Here is a 17904-nt window from a genome sequence, read left to right as displayed (position 1 = left end):
TGCTCGCCGGGAAGAAATACACACTGGCCATTAAAATTGCTACGCCAAGAAGAAATGCTGGTGACAAACGGGTATTCATTGGACGAATATATTATGCTAGAACTGACATGTGATTACATTATCACGCAATTTGAGTGCATAGATACTGAGAAATCATTACTCAGAACAACCACCACTGGCTGTAATAATGGCCTTGATACGCCAGGGCATTGAGTCAAACAGAGCTTGGATGGCGTGTACAGGTACAGCTGCCCATGCATAGCTCTGAGCACTATGGGACTCAACTGCAGTGGTCATTAGTCCTCTAGAAGTTAGAACTACTTAAACCTAACTAACCTAAGGACATCACACACATCCATGCCCGAGGCGGGATTCGAACCTGCGACCGTAGCATGCCCTTGCATCTTCGACACGATACCACAGTTCATCAAGAGTAGTCACTCGCATATTGTGACGAGCCAGTTTCTCGGCCACCATTGACCAGACGTTTTCAATTGGTGAGAGGTCTGGAAAGTGCTGGCCAGGGTAGCAGTCGAGCATTTTCTGTATCCAGAAAGGTCGTGCATTGTCCTGCTGAGATGTAGGTTTTTGCAGGTATCGATTGAAGGGTAGATCCACGGGTCGTAACAAGTCTGTAATGTAACGTCCACTGTTCAAAGTGCCGTCAGTGCGAACAAGAGGTGACCGAGACGTGTAACCAATGGCACCCCATACCACCACGCCGGGCGATACTCCAGTATGGCGATGACTAATACACGCTTCCAATGTGCGTTCACCGCGATGTCGCCAAACACGGATGCGATCATCATGATGCTGTAAACAGAACCTAGATCATCCGAAAAAATGACGTTTTGCCATTCGTGCACCCAGGTTCGTCGTTGAGTACACCATCTCAGGGGATCCTGTCTGTGATGCAGCGTCAAGGGTAACCGCAGTCACGGTCTCCGAGCTCATGGTCCAAGCTGTTCGTGCAGATGGTTGTTTCCTTGCAAACGACTCCATCTGCTGACTCAGGGATCGAGACGTGGCTGCACGATCCTTTACAGCCATGCCGATAAGATGCCTGTCATCTCGACTGCTAGTGGTACGAGGCCGTGGGGATCCAGCACGGCGTTCCGTATTACCCTCCTGAACCCACCGATTCCATACTCTGCCAACAGTCATTGGATCTCGACCAATGCGAACAGCAGTGTCGCGATACGATAAACCGCAATCGCGACAGGCTACAAACCGACCTTGATCAATGTCGGAAACGTGATGGTACGCATTTCTCCTCCTTACACGAGGCATCACAACAACGTTTCACCAGGCAACGCCGGTCAACTGCTGTTTGTGTATGAGAAATCAGTTGGAAACTTTCCTCGTGTCAGCACGTTGTAGGTGTCGCCACCGGCGCCAAATGCTCTGAAAAGCTAATCATTTGCATATCACAGCATCTTATTCCTGTCGGTTAAATTTCGCATCTGTAGCACGTCATCTTCGTGGTGCAGCAATTTTAATGGCCAGTAGTGTATGTGTAGTCCAACTATCTGTGTGTAGTGTTATTCATGTGAGATTCAGCGACTTTTTTCTAAATGTTTGCGAATCGTGTAACTGAGACGGGACTTGAGTACCAGTCCGGAGTTCAGCTAGTGGTATACGAGAAACCACTTAAAAACCACATCGGCACACTGACCATTCTTAATCCGCCGGGCTCACTCGATATGGAAGTGGTGCTTTAACGCACCCAGCTATTCGTGCGGTTTTACGAGTTCTCGCTCAATTACCGAACATTTTCACCTGTGCTACTTTTCATATCTGCAGTTTCATTTTCGCAACGTCTAGATGATTTCAGCCAAACAAGTCCGTCATGGGAGAATAGCAGCCTGCATTGCTGCGACAGGTGGATATACACTGTACTAGTGCCGACATTGTGCACGCTCTGTTGCCTGTGTCTATGTGCCTGTGGTTCTGTCAGTGTGATCATGTGATGTATCTGACCCCAGGAATGTGTCAATAAAGTTTCCCCTTCCTGGGACAATGAATTCACGGTGTTCTTATTTCAATTTCCAGGAGTGTATTTCGAACGTGATGACTAAAATATAGTTGCCGTTAACTGATTTGAATGCAATTTTGTTAATTTCTATTTATTGACTGCAAAGAAAGGCTTGAGAGAATTTCGATTGTTGCCGTGGAGTGGCCAAGATAAAACTTACTGAACTCATGGAATCTGTATAGTTTGAAAACAAGAACTTTAACGTAAATTAATTATCTGTAGCAATTTAAAAAGATTCTTATAACGAAATCTCTCGCATTTACAGTTACTGTTAACACTGAAAAATAAATTAATACTACGGCGCGTAATGGCCTACCAGAGGCTGCATCGGAAGATGAGCTTCTCGCAGCGCAATTACTGAAAAAAATGCTTATTAAAAATAATTAGCCACTGCGAGCATTTGAGGTGACAACTATTAGAAAGAAATTCATTTTGTAATAATAATAAGTTTATTTTAGCAATAAATACGAAAAACTTACATAAAATATGTGTAGCCGCTCAATGGCTGCCTTCCGTATAGTGAAACAAAACAGTGTGTGTACCACAAAATACGTCCTTCCTCCTCGGCCGTACAATCGCGTCTCTTTTGATACTTTTTTATTTTCATAGACATTAAATAAAGATGCTACTCTGTAATTATCGCTGCAAATTAGTTGTTTCAGGAACATTAACTATATCTTTTACACTAATTATATTCATAAAATACTTAATTACGGTTTACAGCCGATAAAAATGCCAATATTTATGTGAGGTACCGTCACATTCTGTCATCAAGATTCTGTCATTTCAGTTCCTTAAGCATCCCTGTGACACTCTCCCATGGATTAAAGAAACCTATGACCATTCGTGCTGCCTTTCTCTGTATACGTTCAGTATCCCCTGTTAGCCCTACCTGATAGGGGTCCCACAAACTTGATCAGTATTCTAGGATGGATCGACCGAGTAATTTGTATGCAATCTCTTTTGTAGACTGATTGCACTTCCCCGGCATTTTACCAATAAACCGAAGTCTACCATCTGCTTTACCGAATAGTGAACCTATGTGATCATCCCATTTCATATCCCTACAAAGTGCTACACCCAGGTATTTGTATGAGTTGACCGATTACAGCAGTGGCTCACTGATACGAGGCGTGTTTTTTAAGTAAGTACCGCTTTAAAATTAAAAAAAGACGTGCTAAGATATCTCAATAATTTTATTTTTACATGAAAGCCTGTGCCTTAATCTACGCACTGACGCCATTACAAAAATGGTTCAAATGGCTCTGAGCACTATGGGACAACTTCTGAGGTCATCAGTCCCCTATCACTTAGAACTACTAAAACCTAACTAACCTAAGGACATTATACACATCCATACCCGAGACAGGATTCGAACCTGGGACCGTAGCGGTCGAGCGGTTCCAGACTGTAGCGCCTAGAACCGCTCGGCCACTCCGGCCAGCGACGCCAATACAGTCTGATTCTTCCTTGTTTACGTTGTATACTGAGTGTTTAAGATGCCTCCCATAATCGTGAGTCCCGCCGACTATGAAGTAGGGCTGTTATAAGATGTCTTAGTGCTAAAGGCCTAAAAGCGATCGATATTCATACACTATGAGTGATGGAATGGTAAGAAAGTGGGTGAGAGCATTTAAAGATGGCCGCACAAATGTGCGTGATGAACAACGGAGTGGGCGTCCTTCGGTCGTTAATGAAAGTTTGGTGCAGGAAGCGGACAATAAGGTGAGAGAAAACAGGCGCTTTACGATTTCCTCCTTGCGGGATGACTTTCCTAATGTTTCTCGTAGTGTTTTGTATGGCATTGTTACCGAGCACTTGAATTACCGAAAATTGTGCGCACGTTGGGTACCAAAAATGTTGCCGGGTGTGCACAAAACCAAACTTTTAGACAGTGCATTGACTTTCCTTGAGCGGTACCATAATGACGGTGATGATTTCTTAAACCAAATTGTTACGGGAGATGAAACATGGGTGGCGTACGTCACATCAGAATCGTAGCAACAGTCCATGGAAGTTGAGCAAGGGCATCGTTTTGCTGCAAGACAATGCCCGTCCGCATGTGGCGAATCAGACCAAAGATCTCATCATAGCTTTTCGATGGGAACTCTGCACAACCCCGATCTTGAGCCCAGTGGCTACCATCTGTTCCTGCACTTGAAGAAACACCCGGGCGGTCAGCGTCTTCAACACGATGACGAAGTCAAAACAGTGGTGATGCAGTGGTTAACAAGTCAGGGGGCAGACTTCTATCAGGAGGGTATTCAAAAAGTGGTACAACTTAATGACAAGTGCCTCTATATTCACGGAAATTATATAGAAAAGTTGGTTAAGGTACAGGCTTTCATGTAAGAATAAAATTATTGAGATTTCTCAGCACGTCTTCTTTTAATTTCAAAACGGTACTTACTTGAAAAACAGGCCTTGTACTATAGTCAACGGATACTATATTTTTTCGTTTTGAGAAATGCGCAATTGTACATTTTTGAACATTCAAAGCAAGCTATCAACCTTTGCACCATTTTGAAATAATATCGAGATCTGACCGAATATTTATGCAGCTTATCTCAGACAGTACATGATTACAGATAACTGCATCATATGAAAAAGCTTGAATATACTATTAATATTGTCTGCAAGGTCATTAATATACACTATGAACAGCAAGCGTCCAAACACACTACCCCGGGAGACACCCGAAGTTACTTCTACATCGAGCGAACTGCAAAAATCACGACGTCATGGTTGTGTCGTCGCGGTGTTGCATTGCAAAGCAACAGATCCTTGTTCAAATCTCCTTCGTGCCGCCCTCTTTTTTCACAAAATTGTGAATTTTCCGTCCAGTCATTGACGTGTCTGTCCTGCTTTTGTGACAACTGTGATACTATACATTGGGCATAGAATATGAGTCATGTGCTAAGAATATATTATCGACGCAAGTAAAAGTGATGAATACTGAGAGCAGGCGAGATGCCGCTTAGACCTCTCGCCAGAAAGGAAAACAACAAATGAACGGATGTGAACTATGTTTCAACAAAGGAATTGTAGAGCCAAAACTTCCAAAATGGAACGCATGTGTTACTTGTGTAGGACAAATAGAAGGTACGGACGTCTGCAGGTCCTTTTCTTACACCTCGTTGTTGCAAACGACGTTACACCACGACACAGATACAAATCTCAGTACAGTGACACATCACTGACCGGATGGACAATTCATAACTTTGTAAAAGAAATATATATGGGGTACGGAGGAGAGCTGAACACGGACCTCCCACTTGGCAGTCCAACACCGTGACCACACAACAATGACGCCTTAGTTTATAAAAATTCGCCCTATGTTGTAGATACTAAGCTTGGATCGTTCACTGTTTCTAATTTGCTACTTTTTTCACAGTACAGTAATACGTATATGCAGGGCGAGTCAAAAGTCGTTGGAGACCTTCAGTAGTTGAAAGATTAAAGGGAAAATTGAAATGTGATGATGGGAACATAGGTTTGACGTGGAGCCGCAAGATTTGGAGTGAATGTCATTCATGACCGCCATCTTGAAATCCACCATTTTGGTTTCCGGTTATTATTTTTAAATGGGAGGGGGTGTGTATGATACATCAAATAACACTCGCTTCAACTCCGGAATTGAGTTGTGCAATTTGTTTTTGTCTATCTTGTACAGTTTAGAAGTTATTAATGTTAAATGTTACCTTGATACCGGGATGGACAACACGCAGAACATGTGTTGTAGCAGTCGGTATGAATGTAATTTCCCAGCTTTGAACATTAATAAACTCTACACTGTACAAGATAGACAAAAACAAATTACACCACTCAATGCCAGAGTTCAAGCGTGTGTTATTTGATGTGTCATACACCCCCCTTCCCATTAAAAAAAAAAGGCTTCAATCCAAAATGTCGGATTTCAAAATAGCGGCCATGAATAACATTCTCTCCAAAAGTTGCGGTTCCACGTCAAACCTATGTTGCCATCATCACATTTAAATTTTTCCTTTCCTGGAAATGGAAAAAAGAACACATTGACACCGGTGTGTCAGACCCACCATACTTGCTCCGGACACTGCGAGAGGGCTGTACAAGCAATGATCACACGCACGGCACAGCGGACACACCAGGAACCGCGGTGTTGGCCGTCGAATGGCGCTAGCTGCGCAGCATTTGTGCACCGCCGCCGTCAGTGTCAGCCAGTTTGCCGTGGCATACGGAGCTCCATCGCAGTCTTTAGTACTGGTAGCATGCCGCGACAGCGTGGACGTGAACCGTATGAGCAGTTGATGGACTTTGAGCGAGGGCATATAGTGGGCATGCGGGAGGCCGGGTGGACGTACCGTCGAATTGCTCAACACGTGGGGCGTGAGGTCTCCACAGTACATCGATGTTGTCGCCAGTGGTCGGCGGAAGGTGCACGTGCCCGACGACCTGGGACCGGACCGCAGCGACGCACGGATGCACGCCAAGACCGTAGGATCCTACGCAGTGCCGTAGGGGACCGCACCGCCACTTCCCAGCAAATTAGGGACACTGTTGCTCCTGGGGTATCGGCGAGGACCATTCGCAACCGTCTCCATGAAGCTGGGCTACGGTCCCGCACACCATTAGGCCGTCTTCCGCTCACGCCCCAACATCGTGCAGCCCGCCTCCAGTGGTGTCGCGACAGGCGTGAATGGAGGGACGAATGGAGACGTGTCGTCTTCAGCGATGAGAGTCGCTTCTGCCTTGGTGTCAATGATGGTCGTATGCGTGTTTGGCGCCGTGCAGGTGAGCGCCACAATCAGGACTGCACACGACCGAGGCACACAGGGCCAACACCCGGCATCATGGTGTAGGGAGCGATCTCCTACACTGGCCGTACACCTCTGGTGATCGTCGAGGGGACACTGAATAGTGCACGGTACATCCAAACCGTCATCGAACCCATAGTTCTACCATTCCTAGACCGGCAAGGGAACTTGCTGTTCCAACAGGACAATGCACGTCCGCATGTATCCCGTGCCACCCAACGTGCTCTAGAAGGTGTAAGTCAACTACCGTGGCCAGCAAGATCTCCGGATCTGTCCCCCATTGAGCATGTTTGGGACTGGATGAAGCGTCGTCTCACGCGGTCTGCACGTCCAGCACGAACGCTGGTCCAACTGAGGCGCCAGGTGGAAATGGCATGGCAAGCCGTTCCACAGGACTACATCCAGCATCTCTACGATCGTCTCCATGGGAGAACAGCAGCCTGCATTGCTGCGAAAGGTGGATATACACTGTACTAGTGCCGACATTGTGCATGCTCTGTTGCCTGTGTCTATGTGCTTGTGGTTCTGTCAGTGTGATCATGTGACGTATCATACCCCAGGAATGTGTCAATAAAGTTTCCCCTTCCTGGGGCAATGAATTCACGGAGTATATATATATATATATATATATATATATATATATATATATATATATATATATATATATATATGGTGGCATTTATTGAACTAAATGAAATAAAATCATCATAACTTCTGAATGGTTTGCGTTAAGACGTTAAAACTGCACGGTTGCCCGAGGGGCATGATGGGAATTAGTAGTATGCCCACGCGATTGCTCACGCACACGAAGCCCACTTTCATTTGGATGGGTTCGTCAATAAGCAAAATTAGCGCTTTTTGGGAACTGAGAATCCGCATTTGGCGACCGAGAAGTTTCTTCACCTTCAACGGGTGACTGTGTGGTGCGATATTCTTTGATTGTACCTTGAATACAGATCAGCAAGTGAAGGTTTTGGAAGATGATTTCGTTTCCAATTATTCAAAGTGGCCTCGATATCCACAAGATGCTCGACCCCGTCGAAGCAGGAGAGTGATGACCCGGACGAGCAGTATGCGGAACGCGTTCTGGCTCTGGGGTACCCAGACGCCACTGGCATGGGCATCGGCGTTGGCCGCCATGTTCCCCGGGTGTGAACACATGCCACTCCTTTTTTTGGGGCTATGTTAAAGGCAAGGTGTACAGCAATAATCCCAAAACCATTCCTGAGCTGAAAACAGCCATTCAGAGGTCATCAACAGCATCGATGTTCTGAGACTTCAGCTGGTCATGCAGAATTTCGCTATTCTTCCGTGCCACTTCATCGCCAATCTCATATGGTTCAACAATTGTCACCCTTTATATAAAAACTCGTGTAAATAATTGAGAAGTTGTCATCAAGTTCGCGTTAGTAAAACCACGGTCCCTAAATATGGATCAGTAAGTGTACTTGATAGGGCCCATCCTCTTAAATCGTTACAGAAATAGACAATGAAAGACACCATAAGATTAAATGAATCTATATTGCTCCAATGAGGTAACATAATTGTAAATTAGTCATTTCACTAAAAAAAGTACCGTCGTAGTTCTCATGAATAATAACAAAAGAATCTGGTGACATTTACAAACAGAAAAATTTACGGAAACAAAACAAATGAAAAACGAGGATTAAAAGTTCCAGTTTAAATGATAGCGAAATGCTGAACTGTCACATTACAAGACAGCTTCAAAGTATATGAATGGTTCAACGTCTTCAGAACACAAACCCACACGTTCCTCGTAAACATATTCGTCCTATTTCATCCATAGTCGTGTATCTAAAATCCGATCCTTTTGACATACTCTGCAGTGCCATGATTACATTCCTTTTTTTCTGTTTCGGGTACCACTAGGACCTGCTTCGTTTTCCAAGAAGTTTTCTTCTCCAAAAGTGAGCTTTGAAGTTTGGAAATTGATATCATATACACTTGTATTGAGATAATTTTGGGGAGACGTGACTGGACCGTGATGGAAGTGAAGGCGTTGCCGGTAACGTTTCACAGTCGGTCCTTCGACAATCTGCACTCCCAGCATTCAGTCGTGTAGAACAAAAGTTTTATCGGCAACGTACATTGCCTCCAGAGTCACGTGATTGTGTTAACATTTATCCACAATCGCCCTAATGATTTTAAATGTCAGTACGTCGCTACTAACAGATTCTATTTAAAGGTATGACGGATTTGTACATGCGGTTCATATGCGTCTTAAAAATTTACATTCGACGTTTGGAATGAACTTGGCTTGAAGCGTTGAAGAGCTAACCGCAAGGGCGCTTCAGTTGTTTGTTACGCGGCTCTTATGTCGCACGCACGAAAAGAGGGGTTAAACAGTTATTTTTATGTTTTTACTGCTCTTCGTAGTATTACTGAGTCGCTGTTTTAATAAATTATGTTGCAGCGACGTAGCGGAATGGATTTCTGGTACGTCAAGGTAAAAGTGCCCTATAAAACAGTGAATTTGCGGCTGTGACATGCAGCAAATAATCGATTTATCATACTTTAAGTAATTTTTAGGGATGGAAATCTTCTATTTTTGACTTTATGACATTCTTAGGGAAATGAAAATCACACATAACGATGTTCCGAGTCCTGGGTACTAGTAGTAGAGTTTCCTATTGTGACTACTTTAAAATAAGCAAACTGAGTTTATGTGGAGGGAATGAATCAGTGTGTGTGACGCCTACTTTAGAGTTACAGTATAATTTGAGTAAGATTTTGATTCTGAAAATTTTAAGTACATATTAAGAAAATAAAAGTAGCTTGCAGTGTTAATAATTTATGTAAAGTGTCGCGTTTGTGTAAGAATAAACAAACAGTATGGAGCTAGCGCTCTTGGCTTGTTACATGTTTCACTATGTATATTATTACACGATAATGAGTATTTCATTATCTAGTCTTTCATTATCTTGTCTGGTCCGATCTAAAGTTTGCCTCCCTTTGTTCTAATGAAAGTAAGTGTAACTTCTGATTGAAATAATAACTATTGTAACGATTGAGCAAACCTTCTTTACGTCTGTTCCTATCCTTTACTATCCTGCAGTACCTAAAGTTAAATGTGGCCACTGTAATTGTACTTGCTGAAGCTATTGTGCTTCTGAGAATTGATACTAAGTTACTCCCAGTATTAGTAATCATTACTTGTATCTTCCGTCTAATAGAACCTGCACGTATCTTATTTGTCTACGAAATATGTTATTTTATTTGGTTACGCGATGTAGATTATTTGCTCAGTAACAATATTTCAACCGCAACCACACAAACCCAATTTACTCAGAAACTTCGGCTTGAGCAGGATTTAGTATGTTTTCCTTGAGAAAGAGAAATTCCTTAATCCAAATGTGAATAAAAATTACTTTATTTCGTGCTGTCGTTGCCCATAATTCAAGGAAGCGCAGAGATATTGTTTAACGCTGGGTCACATTTGTCTCTGTTGCGACGAATTTATAGCTGACGCTTACGAAATATTAATGCAACTCAGAAAAAAAATTCATAATATTCTTGTTTTGAAAAAAAAATTAAAGTTATATTACAGGTCAGCTATTACCATCACATGCAAATCTGATCAGCGTTGCTCATGATGTACATACATTCAAAGTATTGACTAGCAGCAGAGTCCCACACTACCGAATTTATCTAGCACTTGTTTCGTAAATATATGGTCGCTCGCTCACATAAATTAGCCTAATAGTATTAATTCTTTATTACAATGTGTCTCGATATTTTTTATCAAATAATGCGCCTCTTTCTGGGATCAGTTGAAGCTCAGTTCCCCGAGATCAATTTCCTACATCGCTTTTGAAGATTAGACGAAGATCAGACGAAGTATTTAAAAATTTGTAGTTTACTACTGTCTCTGCAAGTTTGTGCATAGTGCGGCAGTGTGGTGATCGTATAGTCGTTGCATGAAGGCTCAGTTGCAGCTACCATTTATTTACTTTTACTTAAATTCCATATTTATTACCAAATAGAAATTTTAATTAACAAATATTGAATCACATATTTAATAAAAATAATATATTTTACGGTTAATTACTAACTGCATGAAAATACTAGAATTCACGGTAAATTACAATCTGGTGCAAAAAGGTAAAACGTCAAATAGAAAATAAAATACTACTTTTATTTCTAGAGATTAAACACTTGACGCATACAGCTTTTCAACTTCACAAAATGACATTTCTTTTCTCTGCATGAAATTTCAATTTCTTTTCATGTGATTAATAATTAAAAATTAAAAGTTTATTTTTAATTATAAATTATGATGTAATATGTGTTAATGAATAGTCCTCTTTGTTAACAAATATGTGATTTAAATAACCCGTAACGGACTACTTAGCATCGCTGCTTTCGGTGCGGAAGGACCATGGTTTGTTTTCGGGTACGTACATACTTCAATAAGCAGCGGCGCCATTAAGATTCATCTGCTAGGAGGGGGGGGGGGGGGGGCGGGGAGAGGGGCAGAAGGCATCGATGGCATAGGTTGCTCCTCTTACTCCCTTGAAGAAAAAAGTCGCCCAGACGAAAAGGATCTAAGGCCTAATCTCTGAATGGTGTTTTTCTTTTTTTACATAGGAAGAAAATGCTGACGGTAGTGAGATTAAAAAAACGCGGCTTTGCGATCACAAGCCCCCCATTCTACGCTCTCAGCCAGCAACAATTGTTTTATCAGAGAACAAATGTTTTACACTTAACAGAACTCTTCTACTTTTGATTCTTCACAGGAATTGTATTTCCTTGACTATAATTTGCCTCCACAACTTTCCCGCTCGGCTTTCGTACTTCGCTACCGTACAGAATAAAAAGGGTTGACATTGCCTTGTAGAATTGCTTGTACATCTCTGCAGGACAGTGTTCGTTTGATTGTGCCACACAGCCGTCAGAAACTAGCTAACTTTCCATCTCGTTCGTAAACATACGCGAGACTGAAGCCTACTTAGTTGAAGTTTGATATTTCTTCGAGAAAAGTGCCCATCTGAAACATTTTTAAATCTTGTTGTTGTTGTGGTCTTCACTCCTAAGACTGCTTATATACAGTTCTCCACGCTACTGTGCAACGCTTCATCATTGCATAACTACTGCAAGCTACATCCGTTTGAACACGCTTACTGTGTCCAAGTCTTGGGCTTCCTCTACACAATTACTCGGCATTTCATTCGATCACCAAATATATTCTTTGATGGCTCAAGACTTCTCCTATCGAACGGACTTTTCTTTCAGTCAATGTACTTTAAATTTCTTTTCGCACCATTTCAATTCGGCACACCCTTATTAGTTGGTCGATCGGTCCACCTAGTCTTCAGTATTTTCCTGCCGCAACCCATTTCAAAAGCTTCTATTCCTTTCTTTTGCGACCTAGAAAAATAGCCTCAAATAACCGTTTTAAAAAAAAGAATTTCTTCCTTTTGCCAATCTGCATTTTATATACTCTCAGCTTCGACCACCGTCATTTATTTTCCTGCCCATATAGCAGAACTCATGACCCGTTTTCAATGTCTCACTTTTAACTTCATTACCTCAGCTAAGTGTGATTTAATTTGAATACATACCACTACAAATGTTTTACTTTTGTTATTGTTCATCTGTTAACCTTTTTTTCTTTTCAATATACTACTCAGTTATTTGAATTAATTTCCAGTTCCTTTGCCGTCCGTGAAAGAATTACAGTATCATTGGCAAACTTCAATGTTTTTAGTGTTCCATAGCTCAACGGATAAAAATAGAACCCTCACAGAATCACCTTGTTGTCCCATTGCTGAAAATTCTTTTTCTCATGAATGGGTAGACATATCACATACTAAGGTCTCTTGGCGATCTAAAAAATTTAAGCTTCTCAGTCAATGCAATCAAAAGGTACGACCTTTCATGTCACATATTTCGACACTCGCAAATTCACTTCCCGTTGATCCAGAATTATGAAATTTGACAAGAAACAAGATTTCACAGTACAACAGAAGGGAAAAAATCCGAAAAGTGTCAATTTGTAATTACGACAGAGGAAATAAAACTTTTATGCCATTATTTATGTGACTGGCTGTCTGTCCGTCAGTCTGTTAAAAACCGCTCTTTCTCAGGAACAGTCGCACGTATCAATTTGAAATTTATGTCACATACTGATGTGTACGGTCCCTTGGTATTGTAAGGAATTGAAGATTCTAAGTCAGAGCAATCAAAAGATATGGCTACTTATGTCATACAGTTTGATACTCTCAAACTCACTCACCAAAACCTGTACGGGACTTCTCGTTGACCTAGGATCATGGGATTATGCAAGAAGCAAGGTTAATAGTACAAGTAAAGGGAAAAAACCGGGAAGTGTTGATTTTTAACTGTACAACAGGAAAAAATATCCGACTTGAAAGTTAAAATTAAGAAATTCCTGAAAGTCTTGGACCGATCTTTGCCAGTAATAGTATCGAAATTTTCGAGTCCTCGGTTGGATGAGTTGTCTATATACATGATTAAGTTTGTTAGGAACACTCTGAGCGCGTTCTCTACTCGCACCGAGTCAATTTTTATTTCTTGTCGTTGAACTTCATTTCCTTTCGAAATTTGTACTCGGTTTCCTTTACTCCTTTGCCCAGTTTACATCTTTGATAACACTGGCGATAGACTAAAAACGTGCATCACTCTCTCAATTACTGCTTCCCTTTCACGTTCTTAGACTCGTATAACTGCAGTCTGACTTCTGTACGATGTAAATAACCTTTCGCTTGTTCTATTTTACCTTTGCCAACTGCAGAATTTCGATGTTGCGTTCCAGTCAACATTTAAATCTTTCTCTGAGTCTACAAAAGCTGAGAACGTCGGATTACCTTTCTCCTCCCCATCTTCTGAGGTAAATCGTAGAGTCAGTATTGGCGCTCGTGTGCCTTCGTTTCTCGGGAACCCAAACTGATCTTCCGCGAGGCCGATTTTCATCTGTTTTCCCATTCTCAGGTCAATAATTTATGTCAGTATTTCGGAACCATTATTTATACCGACAATTGTGTTACGTTCACACTTTTCAGCACCTATCTTCTTTCGAACTGAAATTATTACATTCTTATTAATGTCTGAGAGTATTTCGTCTCATAAATCTTGCATACCATTTAAATAGTTTCGTCGTTGTACGCTCTCGCAAGGATCTCAGTAACGCTGAGGGAATGCCGTCTGCTTCGAGGGCTTGTTTCTGTTAAGAAGTGTTCCACTACACCGTCAAATTCTTTTCGCTGTGTCATATCTCCCACCTCATCCTCGTCCACATTCTCTTTTCTTTCCATAATATTATCTTCAAATTTGTTTCCTTTCCGCATTCATTGCACCTTCCACCCGTCTGTTCTTTACTTAGTGTTGGCTTACTACTTGAACTCTTAATATTCACAAATGTGCTTCTCTTTTTCCGAAAGATCTCTTTAATTTTCTTGTACTCGGCTGCTGTCTTTCCCATAGTCATGCATGCTGTTACAGCTTGGAAGTTTTTCTCTATACATTTCTGCTTTGACATTTTATAAGTTCTGTCAGTCCCATTGTGTGAATTATGTTTTTCCTGCCTCGTGTGCTCCTTTCTTCAATTAAATTCGGTATTTCAGGTATTGTCAAAGAATTTCTACTGGACGTTGCCTTTGGCCTGTTTGCTCCTTGCTGCCGTATCTCAGAGATAAACATTCGTCTCCTGTTGTATTTCCTTCCTAAGATTCATGTAGTCATGGCTAAACGCTCCCTTTACAACTCTCGGCCATCTCTGGTTATTTTATCATATCCAAAAGCCATCTCCCTAGTTTTCAAAATTTCTTCAATATATTCAGTTGCAATCTGCAGTTCATAAACAATGGTCAGAGTCCGTATCGGCTCCTGGAAATGTTTGGCTTTTGAAACCTGAATTCGAAGTTACATCTGTATAATATACCTAAAACCTTCCGACGTCTCCTTGTCTCTTCGACGTATTCACAACAATCTTTCACGATTCTTGAGCTAACCGTCAGCAGTCATTAAATTATGCTTTGTGGAAAATTCTACCAGGCTGGTTTCCCCTTCATTTCTCTCCCCCAGACCACTTTGAAGTAATATCGAATTCCCGTCTCCCGAAGTGAATAATTCCTTTTCCCTCATTACACATTCCTGAAATCCTTTTTTAATTTGGGGTGATAGTAGGCACATTAACTTGTACCACTGTGGTGGATACTGGCTTTGTCTCTATTTTTGCTATGATAATGCGTTCACTACGTTGTTCTTAGTGGCTCACCAACACTCCCGTAAATTTATTGGCACACATTGTATTTAGAGATCTCTAACAGAAAGGGAACTGCGCAGCACCTATTTCCTACTACCGAAAAGTGATTATCATTACACATTCACCAACAAAGCAAAGATATAATGGACAATATATGCGGATTTGGAGCTTAACAGCAAATAACATAGTATGTGCGATACAACAGATTCCACACTGTCCTTTGTTTCTCTTTTGTGAGCAAACGAGAAAAGAAATGTTTACTATTAAAAACAGGTCTCATGTGCATTGGAAAAAACGAAATTCTCTCTAAACTGTAGTGTTATCCTCATTGAAGAGGGAACTGGACATACATTAATAGAATGTAATAAATACAATCAACGAAGAATAATTACAGTGCACGATCATTGGTGTATGAGAGTAGGTCTTAGCTCCATGAATAGTTTCGTTATCAGGTAAGCGGGGTGTTCCAGAACTATTCGTTCAAATTAATACAGGAGGTAGAGAACATCAAAATAAATATAATTCGACAAGGAACATACAGTCTCTGAAGTCAGCTTGAAAAGTGAGGGAACATTTTGTTAGTGGTGCTGAGGTAAGCTGTTGTGTTGGGGTCGCCGATTAGGAATGTGTAATGATGTTTAAAACTGCTCTGTGTACGGGTGGTTGGTTGTACTGGTTGGGAATATCCCTAAATATCAGACATAAGATGTGTTTCCAGCAACATGGGACGCTAACACATTTCAGCACTGATGTGGAAGAATTATCTGAGACTCACCTTCGGTAATCGATATATCGACCGAGATCGCCCTGTGCCCTGGGCAACCAGGTCACCTAACCTCACGGTCTTCTTTACCTACTGGGGGCATACGAAGTAGCTGGTGTGCGAAACCATAGTGGAAACAGAAGATGACATCTTCGCTAGAACTGCCGTCGCTGTTGATACCAGTGCGGACATGCCAGGAATCTTTGAATGGACATGGCAATCAATAGTCCGACAGTGCACTGCATGCATGCACGACAAGGGTCGCGCATTGGCGAAGTTCCCGTGAATACCACCGCTGTAATTAAGAAGATAAAGTATCTCCCGTGTAAATCGCCCCTAGCATCAAAAACAGGGAACTAACACTATGTGATCAAAAGTATCAGGACACCCCAAAAACATACGTCTTTCATATTAGGTGCATTGTGATGCCATCTACTGCCAGGTACTCCATGTCAGAGACCTCAGCAGTCATCGTAAGAGAGCAGAAAGGGGCGCTCCGCGGAACTCACGAACTTCGAACGTGGCCAGGTGATTTTGAGTCACTTGTGTCGTACGTCTGTACGCGAGATTTCCACACTCCTAAACATCCCTAGGTCCACTGTTACCGATGTGATAGTGAAGTGGAAACGTGAAGGGACACGTACAGCACAAAAGCGTACAGGCTGACCTCATCTGTTGACTGACAGAGACCACTGGCAGTTGAAGAGGGTCGACTGTGTAATAGGCAGACATCTATCCGGACCATCAGACGGGAATTCCAAACGGCATCAGGATTCACTGCAAGTACTATGACAGTTAGGCGGGAGGTGAGAAAACTTGGATTTTATGGTGGAGCGGCTGCTCATAAGCCACACATCACGCTGGCAAATGCCAAACGACGCCTCGCTTGATGGACGATTGAACAGTGGAAAAATTGTGTGGAGTGACGAATCACGGTACACAATGTTGCGATGGATGGCAGGGTGTGGGTATGGCGAATGCCCGGTGAACGTCATCTGCTAGTGTGTGTAGTGACAACAGTAAAATTCTGAGGTGGTGGTGTTATGGTGTGGTCGTGTTTTTCATGGATGGGGCTTGCACCCCTTCTTGTTTTGCGTGGCACTAACACAGCACAGGCCTATATTGATGTTCTAAGAACCTTCTTGATTCCCACTGTTAAAGAGCAATTCGGGGATGGCGATTGCATCTTTCAACACGCTCGAGCACCTGTTCATAACGCACAGCCTATGGCGGAGTGGTTACACGACGATAACATCCCTGTAATGGATTGTCCTCCACAGAGTCCTGACCTGAGTCCTATAGACCACCTTTGGGATGTTTTGAAACGCTGACTTCGTGCCAGGCCTCACTGATCGACATCGATACCTCTCCTCAGTGTAGTATCCTGTGCAGAATGGGCTGCCATTCCCCAAGAAGTAATTCAGCATCCGATTGAACGAATGCCTGCGAGAGTGGAAGCTGTCATCAAGGCTAAGGGTGGTCCAACACCATATTGAATTCCAGCATTACCGAGGGATGACGCCATGAACTTGTAAGTCATCTTCAGCCCGGTGTCCTGATACTTTTGATCACATAATGTATATGCATTAACTAAGTATATTTATTTTTATGTTCTCTACCTCCCGTAATAATTTGAAAAAGTAGTTTACAAACACCCTGTACTTGCCACTTAATTTTTGTCTGTGAAGTGGGAATTTCAGAACTTTATGAGCTGTAATTATATACAATTTTGTATGCCTCTGTATACATAATTAGGTTGTTTATTGAAAGTTTTGTCTTATTTCATTTGTATAGTTGGAAAAACATATTTTTATACTCATTGTTTTACATAACTTTGCGATGAACTTCATGTAATTTGCTTTTATGTAATTCATTACCTTCAGAATTTATTGAGGAATACTGACAAATGTCCTATTTGTGTCGTAGTATCACATAATTGTACCTGGTCAAATGGGCGTCGCCTGAAATGAATAAAAAAGGCCTGAAAAGTGCACTGGTGTGATTCTTGGACATTCACTGCACAACTGTCCTTACACGTGATTAACGGTTTGAAACTGCACTGTAATCT

The 17904-nt window shown here is 42.0% G+C and overlaps 1 protein-coding gene across 1 annotated transcript in view; it reads right to left on the bottom strand.

Annotated features, from left to right (window-relative positions):
- The window catches only part of LOC126355738 (uncharacterized), a 189431-nt gene that overhangs the window by 171215 nt on the left and 312 nt on the right, over positions 1-17904 (bottom strand). The gene's annotated exons all lie outside the window — the stretch shown is intronic.

Source organism: Schistocerca gregaria, chromosome 3 (assembly GCF_023897955.1).
Source record: "Schistocerca gregaria isolate iqSchGreg1 chromosome 3, iqSchGreg1.2, whole genome shotgun sequence".
Taxonomy (NCBI): domain Eukaryota; kingdom Metazoa; phylum Arthropoda; class Insecta; order Orthoptera; family Acrididae; genus Schistocerca; species Schistocerca gregaria.
Note: the sequence above shows the minus strand (reverse complement) of the source record. Positions and strands in the feature narration are given on the sequence as shown.